The following is a 7,161-nucleotide window of genomic DNA, read 5'->3' on the forward strand; positions in this document are numbered from 1 at the left end:
TTGGCAAAGAATGGAGGAACTTGGGGTTCCTAAACATTTGAGAGCAGCTGTGCATAGACTGTATGAAGAGGTGAAAGTCAAAATTAGAACTTCGGCAGGCATTTCTGAAAGTTTTAGAAGCGATATCGGGGTCAAGCAAGGTTGCCCACTGTCTCCGACCCTTTTTGGTTTATATATCGACAAGCTTGAGGAGTGGTTAAATTCGCAAGGAGGTGATGGTATCTATTTGTGCAAGTTTGTTATAAGGCTTCTTTTGTATGCAGATGACCTTATTCTGATTGCTAAATCGGCGCTTGGTTTGCAAGAGCACTTACTATCCCTTGAGCATTTTTGTAGAAGTGTGGGGATGCAAGTCAATATCAGCAAAACGAAAGTAGTGGTCTTCTCTAAGAAAAGAAAACATAATCAACATAAGTTCTACTTTGAAGGCAACATTCTGGAAGAAGTTGCGGAATACAAATACCTCGGAGTTGACTTCAACAAAAATCTAAGCTGGAATGGTTGTAGAAAGAAAAGAACTTTGGGGGGTTGGAAAGCATTTTATGCTTTTCAAAATAGGTGTAGAGAGGCAGAGTTATGGGACTGGAAGACCACTCAAACTCTTTTTGGGCTTCTAGTGATTCCAGTGATTCTATATGGTTGTGAACTGTGGGCTAGTAGTACTTCCGACATGCAGTGGAGACAAATTGAGAAAATTCAGAAGCGTTTGATTACAAACAAATTTAAGATCAAAAGTGCAGTGCCTTATGATATCTTGTTAAGTGAAACAGGGGCTGCTCCTATTGAAGCAATTGCTATGGTGCGAGTCATAAGTTATTTAAAAAAAATTGAGCAAATGGAAGATGGTAGATGGCCTAAGGTTGTCTTTAATGATAGATTGTGCAAGAGCAAAAAAACTTGGATGCAACAAAATAACAAATGGTTTAGTAAATGGGATATTTGCTTGAACGCGTGCCTCATAAACAACAAAGAGATAAAAGCTTTTGTTATGGAAAAGTTCCACAAACGTACTTGGGAGAAGGAGCTAGGAAGAAAGAAAAATTACTATATTGAAGTGTTTAATCCCACTCATAATCATCAACCAAAAGCATACATAGAGGCCAATATCTCTTGGAAAGCCAAAATTCTTATTGCTCAGTTAAGGACTAATTCTCATCAACTCCGTTGTGAAACAGGGCGCTGGAAAAGGCCAAAGGAAGTGTGGGAGGAAAGGGTATGCATTTTTTGTTCTTCCGGAAAAGTGGAAACAGAAAAACATTTTATTTTAGAATGTGAGGCCTTCAAAGACAACAGGGAAAGTTACGCAGATACGCTGGCAGCTAACTCTTGGGATAATCTATTTAACGAGGGGTTTGTCGAGAAGACGGGAGCATTTATTGTGAAGCTTCACAAAAAAAGGGCCGAATACATCAAGCAGATGAAAAAGCAATCTGTCCCATAGGCTATCTTTAGCCTCGTGGACGTTAAAATAATTTCTTCTTCTTCTTCTTCTAAACGCGAGGTGGCTATCTCCTGTGCATGTAGCCCCGCATTAATGAGGCTATGGGGTTGGAAATAGCATTTTCCCGTTCGTTACGCCTTCAAATGCAAAAGTCCACTTAATAAATATTCACACGTCGACCGACTGTTGCTTCATGTCAACTTCCTCAAACGTCTGTGTCTGTGTCTCCAACTTTCCCTTCCGTCCAACCATTCCAAGTCTGTGTCGTGGGTGAATACCTGTCAACTTGTACCCAACTTTCCTCTATTGGAGCCTTTTTCAACACTCCGAAGTTTCCCAGAGCCATGTCTGGGCGTTCCGAATTCCACTCCTGACCGTTGAATCGATCATAGAGCCTGGAGGAATTGACACGTATATACTATGCTGTCAAATTCCTATTGGCTATTGAATTCTGGATTTTATTGTTTTCAACCGACTTTTTCCGTAACAGCCGACCCTTTTTATCTATAAAAACACACGCTCCCATTCAAGCAAAACACACACTACACTTCTACACTAGTGTTCTGTAAATTGGTTCTTCTTCTTTACAACAGACTATTGAATTCCAGACTATCTATTCTCCTCGGACTTCCTCTCACCATGAATCCAGAAATTTCTGCTGTAGATCAGCTCTTCGCTGCAAAGGCTGCGAAGGCCAAGACAAAGTGCAGAGCGTTCGTGACTTTCTTGGCGGGATGTGGCGACTATGTGAAAGGTGTGGTTGGTCTTGCAAAGGGTCTCCGCAAGGTGAAGAGCGCATATCCTCTCGTCGTTGCTGTGTTGCCCGATGTTCCGGAGGATCATCGCCTGCAATTGCGAAGACAGGGTTGTATTGTTCGCCAGATTCAACCCATCCATCCCCCGGAGAATCAAGTGCAATTCTCAATGCCTTACTATGTCCTCAACTACTCCAAACTCCGTATTTGGGAGGTATTTTCATTTCTTGCAGATCTCCATACATGCATACATTTTAACAACAATATCTTTCCTAAATACCTGAATATAGTTAGTTATTAACAATCTTGTTTTGTTTTGGGTGATGGACAGTTTGAGGAGTACAGCAAGATGGTATATCTAGATGCAGACATCCAAGTCTTTGACAACATTGACCATCTTTTTGACATGCCCCATGGATATTTCTACGCGGTTATGGATTGCTTCTGCGAGAAGACATGGAGCCACACTCCGCAGTACATCATCGGATACTGCCAGCAGTGTCCAGAGAAGGTGTCATGGCCCGTGGAATTAGGGCAACGGCCCTCTCCATACTTCAACGCTGGAATGTTTGTTTTTGAGCCGAGTCAGCTGACCTTCGACTGCCTTTTGGAAACTCTGATGGCTACTGTGCCAACGCCCTTCGCAGAACAGGTCTGGATCTGTTCTCGTTTACAGTCAGGATCGTGCACATTATTGTTTGGTTTACCAGATCTAATTTTGACTAAATTGTGGTATATGGTTTGTAGGATTTCTTGAACATGTTTTTTTAAAAGATGTACAAACCCATCCCTCTGGTGTACAATCTGGTTCTAGCCATGATGTGGCGACATCCCCAGAACGTGGACTTGGACACTGTCAAAGTTGTTCACTACTGTGCTGCTGTAAGCTTTCTTTTCACTCCAAATTTGGGTTCGATAGAAACAATATGATTTATATATGAAAGACGAGATAGGTGTTCTGAGCGTACAGGGTTATATCAATGGATGAATGTGGATGTGCAGGGATCGAAGCCGTGGAGGTACAGTGGGGAGGAGGAAAATATGGAGAGGGAAGATATAAAGACGCTGGTGCAGAAATGGTGGGACATATACAATGACCCCTCGTTGGATCACTCGGGATCATGCGACATAATTCCAGATCCAATTTCAGAGTCGGATGGAAAATCGAATGATCAACAACGAGTGGCTGCTAATTCATTCTTTGCTGCTGCGACGCCAACAAATCCCAACATAATGCCTGCACCGCCTGCAGCTTAAGGGATTTCAAATTTGCAGAAGTCGCCTGTAGCATAAGATATTTATTATATATGTATATTTTAATCCACCGGCATAGACGGGGACAATTTGTATATCATACAGAAGATCATACTGTATGTCCTCAAAGATGAGGTTATTGGTTGTAAATTAATCGAATTTATTTAATAATTGTAAATATACAAATTGACTTTTGTAAGACTTGACGTACATGGTTGTAAATTAATCGAATTTATTTAATATTGTAAATATACAAATTGACATTTGTATGACTGGACGTACATGGTTACTCTTTCGTTTTCTGTAATTCAAAAAATATTTAATTTTCATTTAATTCTGCATCGATATGAAAATATCTACACGCATGCAATGTGACGTAATTATGAATTATTATAAAATTTAATAAACCCCGATGGCTAGTAAAAGCCAAACTTCACTGGTATCTTTTTCTTGAGTCTGTAATGCAATGTCATATTTCATCATCAGTCATCAGCAGTGTTATATAGTTTTTTTGGTAGGAAAAAGGTGTAATTTTATTATTTATATATATATATGAAGTATGCATTTAAATATGATGATTTATTAGGATTCTAGAGAGGGGTTATATAGTTATTGTTTTTCAAAATAACTATAATAAAATTAAATATAAATATCAAAACAATGTTGGTACATGTAATTGTTATATGAGATAAGTATGAATAAATGAAGATATAATAAAAAGTTTTACAAAATGTTGTTGAAGTATGTGAATTTAAAGAAAATTGTCATATTTAATTAGTTTTATTAATGATTGGTTTATGATAAAATTCATAGAGCTGATCATTTTGTTGTTGTTTTTTGATCTATGAGGTCCCACAATCCAATCATAATTTTTCTTTAGAAAGACTATCCACTCTTTTCTCAATTGTAAACATAAACAACAATTTTGAGGATAAGAGTTGTGTAGAGTTGTTGGAACTTGCTCCCAAGCCCATTTTTAGAGAGAATAAGTGAGTTTCCAAAATATGTAATACAAATCCTCCCCCACATGTAAGTCCTTTAAACCCCAACCTCCAAAATCTTTAGGAGCAGCTATTATTATCTAGATTACCCATGGAAGAATATAGTGATCTGATAAACTTGACCATAAAAAAATTACAATGTTTTTTTTTTTTTTAATATGCCTTTTGGAATCCAGGAAAGCCACATCCAAGAAACTAGTATTGCCTCAAGGATTGATTTAATAAGAACAAGTCTTCCAGCTCTAGAAAGCCATCTTAAGCTCCAATTTTTAAGCCTTTTTTCAATTTTTTCTATTAACCAAAATCCCTTTGCAACTTTATATGAGTTAGGTTTTAACTTAAATCCAAAATATTTCAATCCCACAACAATCTCATATGTGACAAAGGGAAACGTACCTTGATAAAAAGCCATATCTTCAACATTCAACCCACAAACAGATAAAGTAGATTTTGTTATGTTAATCATAATACCTTTAACAACTTCAAAGAGAGCAAGTGCATATTTGATGGTTGTAGAATCTCTTCTTGTAACATCACAAAAGATGAGAATGTTATCTACAAATAGTAAATTTGAAGTGAGAAGCCCAAAAAATACACATAATCCTTTCAAAGAACCACTTCTTTTAGCCTCCCAAGAATTCGACTTAATCCTTCAGTGACCAATAAAAAGAGAAGAGGCGATAATTGACATCAAACTTGCCGAAGACCTCTCTGAGCATGAAAGAAAGGTGAGGTTGATCATGGGTTGATCCATTTATCAGTACAACGAATGAAATAAAGGTTATGTAGCTCATAATCTAGTTTACAATAGGAATACTAAACCCCAGATGTGTAAGTAAGAGACAAATATAGATCCAGCTTACTCGATCATATACTTTTGAAAGGTCAATCTTCATCTCTATTCCAGCTACTTCAAAAATACACTTTTCCAGACACAATATCGCTGTGCCAATCAATAAAGTTATTGTTATGTTATGATGAGGAGACACAATATCATTGTGCCAATCATTAGAGCTATGTTATGATGAGGATTTAATTCTATTGAGCATCATTAAGAAACAAGATAAATTTATATCCCTTAACATAAAAACTTTGTTTCCTTTTAAAAAAATCAAAGAGTAAGATCTTAGTGCTTATATTTTCATGGCATTGAACTATGTTATGTTTCCCAATACTATTTCCTATTGGTTAACTTACATGGTTTAATAATACATAGATTTCAAATTATTTCGCTGTATTTTATTAGCAAAGGAACGTGATCCGACTATCTCTACACTTGTGTGGAGGTGTGTGGAAGTCCTTGTGTGGAGGACCTCGGCACAATGAACTTTGACACAAGCATCATCTATTCAATTATGTGGAGGTCCTTGTGCTTAACATGATCTTCGGTCTTATGCTTTGAAAGAGCAACAAAACAAAAAGAAATGAACTAAATCAAAAGTAATAATGGCAAGGAACAAAATCGAGGAGGCCATGACAGTGTTTGGCACACCAAAACACGAGATTTTGTAAGTGGTATTTGAAAAGGTGGTATTTATTTACGAGAATATGTTACAATAGTCATCTGAAAATTTCATATGGGGTAATGAAGACCAAAGCCATCACCATTGCCACGACTCAATTTCTTCATCTCCATCCTTTAACAAGAAAGTAATTGAAGTGATTGTAAACATAACGACACCAGCTTATACTTTATGATCTCTACACTTGTGCTGAGATGTGCGGAGGACCTCCACACAATCAACTTTTACACAAGCGTTGTCTATTAAATATTGTGGAAGTCCTTATGCTTAAAACGATCCTTGGGTCTTATGCTTCAAAAGAGAAACACAACAAAAACACATGAAACCAAATCAAAAGTAGTAATGGTGAGGAACAAAACCAAAGAGGTCACGACATTGTTTGGCACACCAAAACACGAGATTTTGTAAATAGTATTTGAAAAGGTGGTAGTTATTTACAAGAATATGTTACAATACTCATCCAAAAATTTCAGATGGGGTAATGAAGTCCAATCAAGACCTATTTCGGGCTCTCACCAGATGGTTTATGAGCCCAAAACAATGGATCCAAATGATGTGGTGAAGTCCTTCGTGGAACACTACTACAACGCGTTCGATACCGATACAGCTAATATAGGGATTCTATTAGGAAACCTCCATGATGACATTTAAGGGGTAGAAGCACCAGGGGTTGGTGAGAATTATGCTGAAGCTCACAGAATTTCCCTTCCAGAAGTGAAAACATGCCATCAAAATTGTCAATTTCCAGTCTTCGGGTCCCGCTAGTGGCATGGTTGTCTTTGTTAGCGACATGTTGTAGTTAGCTGACGAAGAACACCATCTCAGATTCAGCTAACTATTTCACTTGTTTCCGAATCGACAAGGAATTATGTTGGTCCATAATGATATATTCAGGTTGAACTATGGCTGAAACAATCTTATTGCATCAGTGTGATATATGAGTCATGACAGGATACACGTTCCCTTTCACAATTATCTAGTTATTTCATGCCTCTTGATTCTCTACATTATACGAACATAGTTATGAACATTGATTCTTGATATATTTATTTATGTTTTTCAATAATGTGCTCATGTGCACCATATTCCATTGCATCCTTTAGAGAATAGAATCCATCATTTTTCTTTTGTATGAATTGGATTCTCTTGAATTTTTTAAATGGGAAACAAGATAGCTCAAGTGGTGT

The 7,161-nt window shown here is 37.3% G+C and overlaps 2 pseudogenes across 1 annotated transcript; both read left to right on the top strand.

Moving 5' to 3' along the window:
* The first annotated feature begins 1,989 nt into the window (after window positions 1–1,989).
* Window positions 1,990–3,719, top strand: LOC149154524 (galactinol synthase 4-like; annotated as a pseudogene). The gene is made up of 3 exons (XR_016262498.1): window positions 1,990–2,410; window positions 2,528–3,078; window positions 3,199–3,719. The product of XR_016262498.1 is annotated as a galactinol synthase 4-like (transcript).
* Window positions 3,720–6,514: 2,795 nt separating this feature from the next.
* Window positions 6,515–6,884, top strand: LOC149154525 (nuclear transport factor 2B pseudogene; annotated as a pseudogene).
* Window positions 6,885–7,161: the final 277 nt, after the last annotated feature.

The sequence above is a fragment of the Pinus tabuliformis genome, chromosome 9, assembly GCF_031772625.1.
Source record: "Pinus tabuliformis cultivar Carrire ecotype Pingquan chromosome 9, CPIR1, whole genome shotgun sequence".
NCBI classification, from domain to species: Eukaryota; Viridiplantae; Streptophyta; class Pinopsida; order Pinales; family Pinaceae; genus Pinus; species Pinus tabuliformis.